Below are 17,878 nucleotides of genomic sequence, written 5' to 3'. Positions count from 1 at the left end.
AATGACTCAAAATGGGAATTTAACTTCATGAAACAAGTGGATACACTGCAATAAAGGTGCTAGAAGCATTAAACACCTCTTGGGGCTCAAAATTATAGTCGAGTACATATGCCTTTAAAAGCGCTTATAGGGTTAAATTCTCAAAACTAGGGCTACAACCTTGACTCAATTCTAATTTTTTATACCTAGATTGGGAGAATTTTATTCTATAAAAAATCAGTCCAACATATCTAACTACACAATGAATTCCTTTGGGAGAAAATAGTGTCTCCATTTCCTTAGAGCTTGGACCAATGCATACATTTCAAGGTCATAAGAGGAATACTTCTTCTTAACTTCACTCAACCTTTCTAAAAGAAAAGCTACTAGTTTTCCCTCTTGGCTTAGAATAACCTCAATTGCTACATTGCTAGCATCACACTCAATAGTGAAAAGCTTCTCAAATCTTTGCAACACTAAAAGAGGTTGAGTAGCTATCTTCTCTTTCAATAGCTCAAAGCTCTTGTTAGCATGCTCATTTCATACAAACTTATTTTTCATTCTCCCCTTGATAGTATCTAACATAGGAGCACAGATTGAACTAGATTGCCTTATGAATTTTCTATAGTGTTGTGAAAGACCATGAAAGCTCCTTACCTCTATTGCTGACCTTGGAGTAGGCCAATTTATGATAGCCTCTACTTTTCTTTAATACTTTTTTAGTTTTCCATGTGATAAGACAAACCCAAGGTATGCTAGCTCTATTTTGATGAACTCACACTTCTCCAAATTGATCATCAACTTCTCATAATGTAGCTTCTTGAAAACAATGTCAAGATGTTCTAGGTGCTCACTCCTTGTCTTTCTATAGATTAGTATATCATCTAGATAGAACACTACAAACTTGCCTATGTACTCTTTGAGAACTGCATTCATGAGTCTCACAAATGTGGAGGGGGCATTGGATAATTCAAATGGCATGACAAGCTATTCATACAACACTTCATTGATCTTGAAGGTTGTTTTCCACTCATCTCCTTTATGTATCCTTATTTGGTGATAGCCACTATTTAATTCTATCTTGATATAGTAATTGGTTTCACTTCGGCAATCCATTAGGTACTAAATCATAGGGATAGTGAACCTATACCTAATGGTTATCCCATTTATGGCTCTTGAATCAGTGCAAAGCCTCCAAGTTTCTCCTTTCTTAGGTGCTAATACAGTAGGTACTATACATGGGTTGATGCTTTTCCTAATTAGGCCTTGGTTTAGGAGTTATTGTATTTGTCTTGGTATTTCCTCATTTTTTTGAGGGTTCATCTTATAGGTTGCTTTTTTGGGAAGGGTAGCTTCAAGTATGAGGTCTATCTTATGACTTATAGCTCTTTCAAGGGGTAAGGTTGATGGTTGTCCATCAGTCACTATGCCTTCATAAGTCTACAACATATCTTTAATATCCTTATGTAACTCTACCTTCTTAATCTCCTTACCTTCATCTCCCTCTTTTGGTCTTAACACCAATGCAAAGCATACACCTTCACTTTCTTCCATGGTTTGTAGGAATTCCTTTTCACCAACCATAAGCACATTAGGACTTGTTGTCTTCACCTTTGCATCCTCTAACAGTGATTGAATTTTGAATGTCATATTATCCTTCTTGAAATTATAGGAATTGTTCACCCTATTATGCATAGTGTGGCAATCAAATTTCCATGGTCTACCTAAGAAAAAGTGGTGTGCATCCATAGGTAATACATCACACAATACCTTGTCCTTATACCTTCCAATTGAGAACTCCACCCAAGCCTGCTCATTTACCAAAACATGTTGGCCTTTGTTAAGCCATGTCACCTTGTAAGCACTAGTGTGGGGTATCCTTGGCATAATTAACTTTTTGAATACTTTCTCTAACACAATATTGTCAATGGACCCTGAGTCAATGATGACTCTACACACTTTACCCATTATCTTGCACTTTATTTTAAACAAGGATCTCCTTTGACTTGGCTCTTCTCTTAGTGGCTCTTTTATTAAAGTTCTCCTCATTATGTGGTTATCTCCATCTTCTAATTTCAATGGTACCTCAACATGCTTCCTATTGTATTAGACTCATCTTGGACTAGGTTAGTTCTTTTGTCACTCCCTTGTGATGAACCACCTTTCTTTGGTCATCTATAGGTAGGGTGCCCCATTTGATTGCAATGGTAGCACTTCATATTGGCAAAGTAACTTCTCCTTCCTTCTTGTCCAGCACTCCTTCCTCTAGGATTAAAGTTTCTTCTTCTACCACCTCTACTAGAACTTCCTTGTTTCTCACTAATTTTTATCTCGCCTTGAGCCTTTGAATCTAAACTTCTTCCACCATTGTCACCTCTCTACCCTCTAATATCCTTTCACTTAGCTTTAGCTTTAGAGGTTTCTTGTTTCCTCTTTCTTTTCTCTTCTATCTTCAAGGCTATTTGATATCATTGGTGAATGGTTTTGAAGTTTACTAGGCTCATTTCTTCTTGTACCTTGCAATCTTAATGGTTTCCTCTTCAACTACATTTGTAACACCCCACCAAGGGATCCAAATAATTAACCTAAAGTTTCACTAAGTTTGGTAGGAATTTTTTTTTTTGAGGTATGAAAGTTAAAGTACTCACATAGTAATAAAAGAAATAACAACATTTAACTGAAATTGTACATAAACATACATAACAGGTTACATTCTTTAACGATCCCTTAACATTGAATTACATCTAAATCAACTAATATTAATGATTCCATCTAATACTACATCAACATAAAATAATAATGAAAAGTCCAACATTCATACATTACATTTCTAACTACTCAATCATCCACTGTACATGCCACAAGGTATGAAAGGCTTAAAATAATATAGATACATGAAATAAAGTACATCATCTTATTCTAATTCCATGATGCAAGTGCAATAAGTAAATGAAACCACATGTCATACATGATACATGATCATAGAAGATATAAACATCCATCATAGCAGATAACCATAAATCATAACACATAAATATCTAAGTGCACGGTTCCTCCCAACTGTAAATAGCATCATTAGACTATCGTGAGCGCTAGCCATCCCTCCATGCATAACATTCCAAATCACTGAAGAGATCATCAGTATTAACATAGTAGGAATGTCACTCCTAAAACATACTACATCATATGCAGAAAATAAATCTAACATGCAAAGTAAAGCATAAGATAACATCATCTAACATATGCAAATCATCAATGTAAGGATATGTGCCCACAATCATAATCAAAGAATGCATCAGCCACAGTGTCTAAAAGGGATCTCAATTGGTAAGAGTGGAAAAGCACTACCACCTGACCATGTGGTACCTAAATGGTCCACTCCCACTACGCTGAGGAGATAATCTCAAGTCCAAAATAGGTTATCAAATCATGTAGCACAAATACTCTGTAAGTCCAGGAATCCTAAAAGTATACAAACTCAAAGGTTCCAATCACAAACCGACATCTAATCCTAGAGGCACACAAAGACATGTAAGAAACCTACTATGCAAGCAGGAAAGTGTCATCGCACGGATCACACTAGAGTTGCCCTGGTAGTCTCCCAATAGACCCCAGCCCCCCAGTGATCCCTATGTGGCCACTAGTACCCTCTCATATAGATGAGGCATACTATGAAATGCAAGGTCGCAACCAAGCATTCTCTCTACTCCCATCCTATTCTGTACTAGCACTCAAGGCATGGGTGAGAACAAACAATTATCTTATTAGGTTTATTAAGTCAGTATTAGGTGTAATGTTTTCACTTATTAAAACAACTTACAATGAGTTACCCTGGCAGCCACTTAGGGCCCCGGCCCCCATTGCAAGCCACTTCCCGACACTAAAGTAGATAACCTACCCTAAGCTCATGGAATCATAAATCACAAAATCACCACAGTCATATACAAAGCGACTGGAAAAATACCAAAAAATAATCCATAATAAGAACATCAAATCTCCATGAGAAAAAGAAAAGCATCCATAGATAATCATGACCACAATAGTTCTCTATTGGCAACTAAAGGTATCACTGATAATCTCAAAGTAATACTAATCGAAGACTCCAAAAAGGTCGAGTCAAAATATGTCACAACATGACATCATCAAGATTAGATAAACAATTTAATCTCATCAAAGTAACTAGAAATTAATCCAATACAACTGATCGATAACTCATAAAAAGGTTACATATATCACAGCTTACAGAAGAAGACTAAAGACAATATCAATCAGCATGTCATCACCAAACCATGGTTGAGTTTAAAAGATCGAGATCAAAAGACATCATCATGACATCATAATCATAACCCCTAAGCCTTTGGTAGACATCCTATAACTGGTCAACAACTAGTCAACCCAAAACCCCAAAACAAGAAGCATAGAGAAAACACAAAATGCAAGCACATGTTTTGGTTTGCTAAAATTACATAGTTGAATTAAGTGTGGATGTTTCAGTTTTCATTTTCCAATTTAGATATCGAGAGGAGAAATTTGTGCATTTCATCTAACCCACACATTTGTTTGACAGATAAAAGTTTTCCTCCCTAGCTCTTTTTAAAACAATTTTCTAAAACATTTTAAGAATATTTTACTTAATCACTATCGATTCCTCTTCTAAAAGATCAATTTCCTCTAAATTACTCTAGAAAGAATTATCTATTTAAATGGTTTTATCATTTGCAACTAATCATTTAAAATCATCCTCGCATTCTATTATTCATCCCCATATATATTCTAATTTATTTCCAATATATAATTATAACTACATCTTTATAAAATCTCATTAACAAATTTTATACAATTAATAATTATAAGCTATTAATAGTTAATAATTAATAAATATAATAATTATTAATTATTAATATATTTAATATTTAATATTTTAAAAGAAATTATTAATATTGATTAATATTATTTATAAAAATCAAATTATTAAAAAAATTGATTTCAACAAAACATATATCATAGACATTTATTTTTTTCAAAACAACACATAACAAATAATTTAAAACCCATTGTCGTGGTCAGCAATACCCTGCTAGCGCAGGGCCCTCGGTGGCAGCAGGTACTCTGCAATGGCAGAGCGCATGGGCACGGGTATAATCCCTCCACTACATTTAATAATATTTTTTTTTATAACATTTTTTTTTATAAAACATTTTCATCCTATGCAATTCGGATTTAATATATATGCGAATATTTTAAGTAGCATTTTTTTTCATTATACATATATATGTATATATGTATGTGTGTGTGTGTGTGTGTGTGTGTGTGTGTGTGTGTGTGTGTGTGTGTGTGTGTGTGTGTGTGTGTGTGTGTGTGTGTGTGTGTGTGTGTGTGTGTGTGTGTGTGTGTATTTGCAAAATTTATGAACATATATGCATATTTTAAAAAAAGAAACATTTACAAGTATGTCTGTGAGCATAAACATTTTTTAAAAAAAAAAAAATAGGGCTTTTCAACTTTATAAATTAAGAATTCTCTCCATAATGATTGTTTCTTAGATTTACCTAATAACTCTTCTAATAGGTTTGTTCATTAACAACTAAACCCTAGTTTCATAAATTTATCAGATCTACGCATGTGGGGGTTTTCTCACATAGAACATTAAATATCCATGACAAGATTAAAACAACTGGAACGTCCACACATGGAAACCTCAGAAAGTGTTCAGAAGACAAGAAGAAGATAGGAAGTGCAAGAATTGAAAATGACATATGCAAAAATCACGAGTGTCTACCTGGACACTGATGCTAAATCACTTCTCCTCAAAATCTGTAGAGCAAGCTCCTTCCTTCTCCAATGTTTCCAGGTCCTCCAAATGTGCTCCTCGAGCTTCTAGGAGTGCCTGAATATAAAGAACTCTCAGGAAGACCTAGCATGTCTCTAGAAACAACTAGAAGATGTTGACAACTAAGCATGAGTCTTTTCTGACCTTCTAGATGAGTCACAAGGTTCTAGACACCATGTGCTTAACTTGTGCACTAACTCCTGTGTTGTTGACATATGAGCAATCAAGAGGTGCGTTTACTCCTAGGTAGACTTACAACTTTTATTCTAATTCTTTTATTATTTCTATTATTATTATTTATTTTTTATTTATTATTATTATTATTAATTTTAATTTCTTTTATTTAATTTTTTTCTCAATTAATTCCCCATTTAATTAATTAAAATCAAAATATCATGACATTATATTAATTTTTCCAAAATAATTAAATTATTAATTAAATCTTTTAATTTTAGACTTAATTAATAAAATATTCTCCAAAGACCACCAAAATAAAATATGAAAACCCATCATAGAGTAGTCCATGCAAAATCAGTCTAAAGGGTTAAAATCATGAATTATGTCATCTGACACATTCGAAATGTAAAATATCTCGGATACTTGTCCTACCTTTCTAGGACAAATGGTTTAAGGGCTTAGGATTTGTACTTGAGAATTTATCTCCCCTCTCTTACCATTGAGATAGTGTGATAGGGTACGCTCATCCTAGCAATGTAGGGAAGTCGATACCCGGTACCTACAACCTGCATAAAATTCATGCATGTACATACTATATATATATATATATATATATATGCTAAGCTAAACAGGCAATGGCAGGAAGTGGTGCATCGTGTAGATCCCAACTAGCAGGTGACTATAACTCCCTTCCTTAACCACATCAGAAATGCCATACATAAGTAACAAACATGCACATCATACACATGCAAGTATGGGGTAAGTATCCATAAGAACACACATGTGATAATAAACCATCTAACTAGTCATCATCAATAACTGGAAATAATGTAATAATCATCATGCATACATGAAATGTAGAGTCTAAGTAATCTCATCTTACATCAACTGAATCCATAGCACAATATCTGATAGTCTCAAAACAATGCTACTAACCATCAACATAACACTAGTCTAACATAGTCCGGCAATAATAGCAAGAATGTGTCCAAAAAAATGTAAATGAGAGAAGGCACTACAACATGGGACCTCAAAGATCATTTTTGAAACTCCTTGATATATGTTTGGACATCCAAATATTTTGGTCTAAAATTTTGTCTCCTCTTTTGAAGTTGAACTTCATAGTCATTAGGAAGGTAGGTTTGCTTCACCTTGGTTACCATGCCCTTCCATGTAACTATAGGACCTTTTCCATCCTTTTCTCTTTCAGTTTGCACAAACTTCCACCAAGTAAGAGTTTAACCTCTTGATCTAGACTTGACCACCACAACTTTTTGTGCCTTAGAGATACCATCACATTCAAAATGGTTCTCATTTCTATCAATCTATTCCACAACTAAATCTAGATTCATTTGTCCACTAAATAGTGGCACTCCTTCTAAAGCTTTTCCACTCAATGCTTTTAATAACTTTAAGAATGGCTCTTCAAGAAGAATAGGATCAGGGGTTGTTTCTTCCTCCTCCAACTCTAACTCCTTCTACTTTACTTATTTTTATTCCTTTAGGTCAATCTTCTCTTTGACCCTATCAGCTTTATCTTGAACTTCACCCAAGAGTTTCTCCATTTGAGCTAATCTTACTCTTAGTGACTTGTTATCTTCTTCATTTTCCTCAACCTTCTTTTCTAACTCAATGCTATTCACCATGTTGGTTTCTTCTATGTCTCCACTTGTTGTATTTTCTCTCGTTGATTCAATAGGTTGAAACATCCACCACAAGCCTAATCAAAACTAGGCTCTGATACTAATATGGTGTTATGTGTCCCAAGGTTTGCTTGCACTACTACTAAGAGACCTAACTTGTCTCTTCTAGGAACCTAATCTCCTCTAGGTCCTAATCATCTTAGATGATTAACTAAGTCCAATTCTAATTTTTCTCAAAGAGTTATCAACCCTTATGTTTAACCTTGAAAGACTAACTTTTAGGTAGTACAATCTTTTACCTCACTTAAAAAGCTCTAAGTGTTACTTTCTCACAAACTCCATTCTTCATTGTAGAGGTATCCATCAGCATGAGAACATCCCATTTTCTTCCACTTCAATCCATTTGGAAATATCTTCAAGTATTTTTCCTATCGGTTCCATGATTTGGTCTCTAAGAAGCTTATTTAGGCCCAATTCCAATTACCCTTTGAAAATGACTAATTCCACTTTCTTGAAAAAAATCCCAAACTCAAATACCCTTTTGGATTCTCTAAAATATTTTGTAGGTTTAATTTTCCTAAGCTATCCATACAGGGGGTTCCTACTATCTAGGTCAAATGGGGCTAAAAAGGCCTATTTCTTAGAAACTCACTAGTTTCTTGTTCAAAACCCACACAAATGGATCGATAATCATTGGATCCTTATAAAATATCAAGATATGTTCATAACACACCTAGAACTATACTTTTTTTGTATTATATTTCTTTACCCTGGAATAAATCTTCACTTTCTCCTATCCTAAGCCTCTAACTAGACATTGTCTACTCGCCTAGGGATTAGTAGTAAAAATAGCTTCCCATTCTCCCATGACTCCTAATCCTAAAAATATATACACTGCTAACTCCCCTAACATTTCCACCTACCCTTGGATATTAGATTTCATAAGGGAGCGGTATCTATATAAACTGGTCAGCACAAAACTAGTGAGATGTTTAGAACTTGGACAATTTATTCAACCCTCAAAACCTACTCTAACAAACTAAATGAAAAACTCTCCAAACTAAACTAATAAAATTATACAATCATTAGATTGAGATTTTCAATTCATTTCAAGACATTGTCAACACTAAAAGTCAAAAAATGTTGCTGAAAATACTGTTGTAGAGCTATATTTCACATACACAACTATTACAAATGCATACTCTCTTCTTTTTAGATTTGAGTATTTACTCCTTTTTATATACCATCTCCACCATTCTAGGTTTTTTGGTTAATTTCCCACTCCCTATCCTTAAAAAAATCCAAGGTAACCAAGTTGCATGCAACATTTGCAATAATTGTAAATGTTGTCATGACAACTTCTTGACGACAACATTTGGCATCTTCGTCGTTATGCCTCCATCCTACTTTTTAGGACCTCTAACCTTTATATTCCAAGGAAGCAACATCATCTATGGCCACTAAACATCTTTCTCACCACTTATATGTGTTTAGAACACATTTAAGACTCTAATCCAACACTAAGCTTCTAAAACTAAGAAAATTAATTAGCAACTAACATTGGCTATTTGTGTGACCTTAGTCCTAATGACTAACTCACTTAGCCCACAAATAGAATGACCTTATAAGGTCCCAAACCAACCTAAACTAAATTCTTTCATACAGTTTCCTAGGATTTCTATTGTCTTCTTAAAGAGTTAGGCGGCCTTGTCTTGCTTTCTACACAAAAGCAAGGTATTGCTCTTTGTGCCAAATGGGTTATCCGAGCTCTCTCTAGCAATGAAGCTTGGAAGATTTTATTGTGGCATTGTATTTCTTCAAGCTTTCTAGTTTATCAACCAGCTTTCAAGGGGATTGTTTTTTGGACCCTTCTTGTGACCACTGAACCTATTCAAATTCAAGGTAATTTTGTTGCCAAAGGTATTTGGAAATCCTGGGAAGCAATTAAGCCTTGGCTTTGCTGGGTTGGTGAATTTAGAGATGGGCTCTCCATGAACCAACCTAATCTTTGGTGGTCACCATTATTTTCTATCCAATGTGTTCCCCTAGCCAAAATGCATGGGGCAAGTGCTTTGTATTTTTTCAAATGTGACATAAGAACCCCTAAAGATCTTTTCTCACGATCATGGGAGGACATGAAAGTGCAATTCTGGCTCACTCGTCTAGATTGCTAGACTTTTTATCTTCTAGTTTCTATAGTGCCACCCCATATGTTACATAAAATTGGCATTCAGTCTTCTCACCCTTGGTGGAAAGACTAGAAGTGGTATCTAGCCACTCCAATAACCAACTACAAGCCTAGGCTAGGCTACCAATGGTTGCTTCCTCACCTCTCCATAGTCAAAGTTCTCAACCAAAGATGGCATTTACAATATTCTCATCATACTTGGAGTCATAGGTTTTCCACTATGTGGTGAACTATTATTCAGCCTAAAATTGCACATTTCACCTATGTATTCTTTTCCAAGGCTTGCCTTTGGGCCCTTGACTACAGCACCTAGGAGTTCCTAACCCCCGTTGCTCTTTTTGTGGTCAACTAGAGAATTTTTTGCACATTTTTTGGTTCTATCAATGGGCTCAGTACTACTAGTGATGGATCCACAATCTCTTTCACCGCTTTTGCCCAAAACCTTTCTCTTGGGATATGGTTGTTCTGGGAAACAACACTCAGATTCCCTTCAAGTACTCCCAGATTTGGCATGCTTGCAGATTGGAGATCTCATTTACTATTTGGAAATATTTTAATGCTATTATCTTTGCTAATAACACGCTTGACAGTAATGTTACTATGTACACTAAAGCATGTATTTATAACAATGTCATGTTGCAAATTCAAGTACAAATAGATAAAGTGGCTCTGGAGGTGGCTCACTTGTAGGAGCTGCTAGCACATTGGGGAAATGCTACTTGTATGGTAGCTCATGTTCTATTAGATTATGCCTCTAGCAACTATACCACTCATCGCAGTCACCATCGAGGATGTAGTAGCTCTACTCGCAGCTCACACACACCTTGCTCTCAACTGTGTTGCTCTCCCACTAGTGGTGCTTTTGTTCAGTGTCACTCTCATGGAGGCTCTAGTGGCCGGAACTACTCTACCTTGGCCATGTAGAGTTCTATTTCAAGGTGATCCCCAATGGCTTCTCCTACTACTCTTGCTACCAGTTGTCCCTTTGTGCATTCAGACCCCAAGTGGGTGTTCCCTCGGCTGAATTTAGCCATTTCTCTTCCTAGGCCTAAGGAAGAAAAAGAAGAAGATGGAGTTGTTGCTACTAATGGATGGGCTCCCCCTGATCCATCTACTCACCCCACCCCTAGGTGGGGATCTAACCATAAGGATCCTTCTCCCTCAACTGGCACTATGCTAGTAGCCTAAGACTTTTTGTTTTCTAAAGTTTATTTTGATGAATAGTTGATCTCCAGCCTTAGGTCATATGAACTCATGGGGTGATCCCATTTCCCTCGTTCCCTTTTTTGTGAATATGTAACTTTATGATATTTATTTTAATTTAAGGAAGGGACTATTCATCAAAAAAAAAAGCCAAAATACTAGACATGGAGAGGTTAGCTTAGATGTGCTCATGCACCATCAAGGGTGGCTTGATTTAAAGGACTTACAAATGCCACTAGTTGATGTTGCCACATAGGATTTGACATACTTTTTAGGTCCACTTAGTTCTTCTAAGATTTTTTTCCACAATGGTTAAATAGTAATAGTGTAAAATGATCTATTAAGAATAGACAATACCTTTACTTATTCAGATCCTTGTTCTTGCACTTTCTTTGTCTGATCTCTCTCTTGGATTTTCTTTCACTCTATACTCAGACTTGGTTGGTTAGCACCTTCTCTTTCTCCTTCCACTACTCAGTTCACTTGGCTCAACAATCTTCTTCTAACTTCTTCAACTTTGCATTCATAGCAACTCTAACACTCCTTTTATTAGCAACTAGAAACCTCATGAAATTAGCATCAAATTTGAACCAGCAACCACAAATTAGTAGCCAAGAACTATCTTGTTCTCCTCCTTAAATAGTCATCTTCAAGCTTCCAAACCCTTCCATATTTTTTCACTAAATCAGCATCGTCAATCTTAGGGTTATAAAAATATTCCTTCATACATTGAATTTAAACACTCAAAAAATATAATTTTTATAGAACTTTGTGTCCATCCTTATCTTCATTCAATCTTCATCGTAAGATCCCCCTTAAATGTTATAATTCATTGATCTTATAAAAAAAATTGACTTGTGCATTGGACCATCTCAAACTTTCCAAATTTCCATCAAAAGTCGGCATTAGATTCCAATTTTCCAAACTTGTTCATCCAGTTGTTACTTGGTAAACATAACCACTTAGGAAACATATCACTCAATTAATATTGACGCACTTAGGAAACATTGTGTTTCTCTTTTTCTTTTCCAAACACTCAAGAAATACTATAGTCAATTGGTGAATATAGTCCCCCTTCATTTACCTTGTCACTTAGTTAAGCTTCTATCTTTCAATACTTTGTAACAATACATGATTGTAAAATAATCGAATCAATAATACATTATCATTGTCCAAATCATCCAAGTACCCATTGTATATTGTATATAACACTTACGTATTCATCATACTTTCTTGAAATCTTCTACATCAATCTAATGACATGGTACTTAACTGATTTATCATAATGTCTATCGAAGTAAGACTTTGACATCAATGACATTATAATAACTGATATGACTCTTACATATATTCATAGCATTATTAGCTAATAATCTCCCACTGATCAATTACATTGTTAGTTCAAGATAATAATAATATCCTCTTATCAGTACCTACAAAATGAATCATTTCTAACCTTGAGTACTTCTCATGTTAATACATAACCCATATATAATTTATTTTTCCTCCTGATCCTATCATGTCCAAGAAATTATGTGGATATAAAATTATATGAACACTTCATTTAGGCAATTTAGCATTTGGTTAATATTTCCACATCATCAATTTGTAACTCATGCAATGGAATAAATTGACACTTTCCTAAGGAGATTCCCACAAAATTATATGTACTTATAGTGGGCTTGTAAGTTCTCACCATCCAATTTACCTCATGATCACTTCTTGTCATAATGTGAATTTAATTGTCATTTTTCCAATAAATCTCAGTAAGGAAAAGTATTCTATGGTGTTACGAAATTAATAAATTATTCCTAATTCACACATAAACATAGGAGGAGAGCATCATTTAAGCATATTGTGTTTGAATTGAATCATACAACCATTTTTATCACATCATCATATAACCAATTCATAGTTTCATGAAATAGTTCGACATGAAGAATCTACAAAGATGAGTATAAGGAGGAGTTCATTAATTTATTTAATCATCTAGTCTCCCTCTAATCCCTTTCATAACACAATTCACAACTTAGCACAACTCCAATACTCCTACTACATTATCATTGTATATGTTTATATGTGTTGATGTGTGTGTGTGTGTGTGTGTGTGTGTGTGTGTGTGTGTGTGTGTGTGTGTGTGTGTGTGTGTGTGTGTGTGTGTGCATGTGTGCATGTGTGTGTGTCTGTCTGTCTGTCTATTGTATGTGTGTATTGGAAATTTATAAGGCATGTAATAAGGTACCCTAACTTCCTCATCAAGAGTGTATAATTTAGCTTAAAAAAAAAATCAAGCCTCGGTCAAATTTAGTCTAAATGCATAGTAAAAAAAAAGTACCTAATCAGAGGTCTTGTTGGAAATACAATAGGAAAGGTAAACTTTTGAGGAGGGGTGTGAATCAATAGTTTAAAATTGGACCATAAAAACTTTCACCCCACATCCATCTCATACATTTAATGAGTAAATTGAAATAACATGTAAAGCATATACATCTCAATCATGTAAACACATAAGCAATCTTACATGTATGACGCTAGATATGATTACCCAAAAACCTTCCAATGAGAAAGTAAAACTAGGGTCGGGATGACACCCACAAATCTTCACTTTTATAGTAATAAAGTGTATCCAATGATGGTTACAATTTTTTCACCATGAAACATGATTTACCCTATGAAAGATCTACCCTATTAAAGGCTTGCAAAGACTGTTAAGTCTCACCTTGTTAAAGGATTTCAAAAACCTATTAGAAGTGTGCCTTCCTAAAGGACTTTAACTCACAATTAAGTAAGCACCATGTTAAAGGATTTCATACAACCTATTAGGACTACTCTATTAAGAGATTTTGACTAAAATCACTTATTAGAATGTCTCAGCATTGATCTTGCAGTTAGTACTTGATTGCTTGATAATAGATCACCTCTAAACAATGTCTTCTTGATCCTTCTCGATCAGATGTATGTTTGTTGTATCCTTTTCTCTATCCTTTTTTTTGCTTTAACTAATTCTACAATGTACGTTCACTTCATAACTTCTAAGCCACCATGAATTCTCTATTTGTGCCTGAAAATTTCTCTCTTCACTCCTTCAACCAACATAGATATTTTAGGGTTTGTCATCCTTAAGAAGACTTAGTGACTTAGGGTAAGGTATAAATCTATGGCTGAGATTCATCCATTTTTTTGCTTAATCCTTCCTATTTTTTGATTGGCTACATGTAATTGCATAGGGAATCTAACTTGAGGTTTGTCATTATCTCCAAAATATCAAAATTCAATCTTAAGTTAGCTCAAAAATAGTTTACATAGTTGTTTGTGCCTTTACAAACAAATATGTCAAAACTATCTTACTTGCCATCTAAAGTCTCTAATGCTCGGCATACACTAATCCTTTTGATGTGACTCGGTACCTATATTGTTCAGCATCCACTATACACTCAGCTCCTATGTCACTCGGCATATAATATCTACTCAGCACTTGAGTGACTCAACATATGAGTGGCTCAACACTCACTATGACTTGACATGGTCTAAATATACATGTTGTGCTCAGCATGTACTACTAGTTCGGCATGAAGTAAGTAAATAACTTAAGTCTGTTAACACTCACTTGTCAAAACCACTCTAAGATCAACTGGTCTATTGTAAAAGTAAGTGAAGTACTATAACAACATATTTTAGGGCCTTACCAAATATTAGCAAGAGGGAGAAATTTAAATTGTAATCATGAAAATTAATAATTGTTAGACCCATTTTCCATTATTCTTAAAGTACATAAACATCAAATCAGCATAAGGATAAGGATATATGGTGTGTGTATAATTACATCAAATCCAATAAGAAATTATAGTAATGTATCCAATAAAACTCCTCATCTCACTCTTGTAGTCCATTCTATTCTCCTATGGGGACACATATCTAGAGGGTTAAGATTTAATCAAATGCAAAAGATGAGGGGTCTCACACTAATAATAAATTTTAATTCCATAAGTTGTACCTCAATAAAACCTTCAAGGATAAGGCTATCCTCAAGGTGTTGTAAAAATAATATTATCACCACAACATCAAGGTCATATTTTTCTCAACATCGAGGAGAAAATATTTTTTATGTGTACATAAGTAAAAGGATACGCAAGTAATGGGGGGATTTTTCCACCACCTCCTAATTCATAATCCAAAGATGACCTGATAGGATCAAGAAGAACTTATGTGATAAGTGAGTAAAATGATCCTTTGTAATAGTTATTCAAATGATATAGATTTGAGGGGAAATAATATAATGACGCAAGATAGAAGGCTAAATAGGATAAACTACTAAGATTCAAGAAATATATACTAATTAAAAATGATAGACAATGATAATGACCTAAGATGAAAACCAAAAGAGGATCTAACTCATGGTTTAAAATTTGTGCAAAACTAGAGTGAATAGGATGCCTCACCATTCCTAGTCCCATTAATAACATTCCTCACCTAACTGTGTACATAAAAAAAAAATTTGAAATTCATTGAGACAATTTGTTAGGTTCCATAATTCATAGCTCTAGGAAATTAATTATACCACATGTTACTGCACACAAAAAATGGGGAAGAAAGGTTTTAAAGAGTGTCCAACTACAGTCAAACCCCTAGTTGGAATCAACCTTGAAATGAAATAAAGTAAATGAAAACATGTTTTTATATAGCATTTGCTAGATTTAAAACATGAATCATATCATAACTTTTCAATGCAAATGATTCTTTGAATGTAATCAAATATGTTGATGTAATGACTTTATCACTAATTTGTTTGGGTGCATTTTCTAGATAAAATTTTCAATGAACTATGGGGTATCCTTTACTTTGTGGATATTTTCTTTTTCTTTTTTAAAGTTGCATTTGTTAAAATTCTTATGAATGTGGGAAAAGATTTTTAAAAATAGAAAATACATAGGCGAGCATAGTATTCAAAAAGGGTGGTAAAATATTTCAAAGACAAAACCAACAGAGAACATTGGTCAAGGTAAGGTTATATATTTTATTGTAAAAGTAATCTTCCTATCAACCACGTCTATCTAAGCCAACCAAATTCATCTCTCTATTGGAAATGGATTTCATTAAAATAATATTATTATAGTGTCATTTTCTACAATTGTTCATTACAATCATATGTCATGTTGTTAAGATGCATATTTATTCACATTCAATTTGGGAAGGTAGATTGGGCAATTAGATCTCAAATGAAACAAGTTTCAAGTCCTTCCATTCTTTGAAGAGGGAGATTCATCATTTCTCTACAAAATAACCTTAAAACCCTTACATTAAAGAAATTTAATACAAATTGATTAGTGCCTCTAAACTTGGCAGAAAGAAAATCCCTCTCTAGGTGAAGGTAAATGTAGTGTGTAGGCTTTAAAGAAATAAATTCAATGAAATTATGTTAAAACACCAAATTCTTGGCATGATGAATAGTAAGAGTTTGATTTAATTCTTTAAACTATTTTGAAACCCTCCAAAATAGGAGTTTGGTGATAAAATGGGTGATAGATCATTTATAAACCTATGGAAAAAAAAGTTAAAATCTAGTATTTCCTATCCCTTTGAATGTTCTTTCAAATTATTTTTGTCTCAAATCAAATGGATGTATATTTTGAAAGATATTTGATGTCCTAGTCTAACTAGTTGGGTGGAATTCATTGCATGTGATATTTATTCCATTATTTTGAATTATTTATTGTTCTATATTTTTTAATCTTGCAAACATTTGAGATAATTTATAGGATTATAATAATGCTCAATGAATCTTTTATAATTTTATAAGAAGGATCTCCAAGTGATTTTAAAGGTCTTTTTGGAATGTCATTATAAGCTTTCTTAACCCTGTGATAGCTATAATATAATCAAAAATGAAATTATAGTAAAGGTTGGATCAATATTGTTGAAAAAAAATGTGTTGATTGATCTTGAAGTATATAAAGGTTGTTTACATGGCTTGCATTATGTGATAGTGAAGTTTGAATCCTTTATATATCATTGTAATGTCATATTCATTAGTGATAGTCGCAATCTATTATGTTCTATTGCAATAGGGGAATTTGTTATTTAGGAGTTAGTGTCATTTTCCTCAAGGAATATTGAGAAATATTTATAGTCATTGAAAGGTACATAAAGGGATTGGAACCTTATTTTCTATTTCTTAGCATTGGAAGCATATGACTATCATAGGTATAATTATATTAGTCATGATGTTTGTGTGTCAAGATGAAGAGAAAAACATTAACATATTAAGAATAAATCCCACTTTTGGTTTGGGCACTTCTATTTGTGTTAAGGATCTTAATTGTTTATAATCATTTATATAGGTTCAGAAGTGTAGTGTCCATAAAATTTAAACTTGTAAAGTTATTTTCAATAGAATGAACAAGATTCAGAGGTAACTATTAGTGTTTGATCATGGGAGGTGTCATTTGTTTGTAACCTTATGTAAGATAGGTTTAGGGAGTATTTTTTGAGAAAAAATTTGTAGAGTTGATGTTTTAAGAAGTTTGACGCCTAATATTTCTAGGCCTAATCCTTGGGATTAGTTTAAAATAAGGAAGGTTTTTTGATGTCTTGAATTATCAAGGGAATGTGAAGTGCATTGTTAGTCCCTTTGGGTTAAATTTGAAAGTGTTTGAATTGAGCCTTGCAAGAGATTTTTGATAGAAATTATTAATGGTTAAGTTTAGGAAACTAATCTCATTAGATGCCTCATTTTCTTATTATGAATTGTGGATGGAATTTTTTTCAGCTAGTACCCTTGGATTGTGTGTTGGATTGGGTTGGTATTAGAGATAGAAGATTTGGGTTGTGTAGATAAAATGTTGAAGGAGGAAATACACA

The sequence above is a fragment of the Cupressus sempervirens genome, chromosome 4 (assembly GCF_028749045.1).
Source record: "Cupressus sempervirens isolate cs-2001-9-10 chromosome 4, ASM2874904v1, whole genome shotgun sequence".
In the NCBI taxonomy this organism is placed as follows: Eukaryota; Viridiplantae; Streptophyta; class Pinopsida; order Cupressales; family Cupressaceae; genus Cupressus; species Cupressus sempervirens.
The sequence above is the reverse complement of the archived record's forward strand: the minus strand, read 5'-3'. Positions refer to the sequence as shown.